Raw genomic sequence first — 548 nt, forward strand, 5'->3', positions numbered from 1 at the left:
TGAGGAGCATAAAAAGTGACACGTGTCAGCACCACACAATTTGTAGATATATTAAATAATAAATAACAATTTAAATAACAAAACATTAAAAAAAAACAGAAATTAAAAACAGTTTTTAAAAAATTGTTTACGTTAAAAACTGTTTTAACGTAATCTTTTTTTTTGTTTAAATAAAATGTATATTTTTGTTTCTAATAAAATGCTAACTGCCTTTTTTAAAAATAAATTTTAAAAATATAAAAGTTAAAATTGAAACTAAAATTAAAATTATACATGATATATAGATAATGATGCTAAATTTTAGGTGCAAGTAACAACAAAATACTTAAAAATTAAATTCCTTTAAAAAATGAGCAGTTTTTTAAAGATTTTTTTCCTTTTCTTTTAATAGACTATATTTCATACATAAAATAAATAAAATAAAATAATTCAAAGACCAAAAATAGGAACTTTAAAAAACTTCTACGACATAACTTTTAACAATATTAAAATAAACTCAAAAATAAAATGCTAACTGCCTTTTTTTTAAATAAAATTCTAAAAATATA

The sequence above is a fragment of the Solanum tuberosum genome, unplaced genomic scaffold (assembly GCF_000226075.1).
Source record: "Solanum tuberosum cultivar DM 1-3 516 R44 unplaced genomic scaffold, SolTub_3.0 scf00517, whole genome shotgun sequence".
Taxonomy (NCBI): domain Eukaryota; kingdom Viridiplantae; phylum Streptophyta; class Magnoliopsida; order Solanales; family Solanaceae; genus Solanum; species Solanum tuberosum.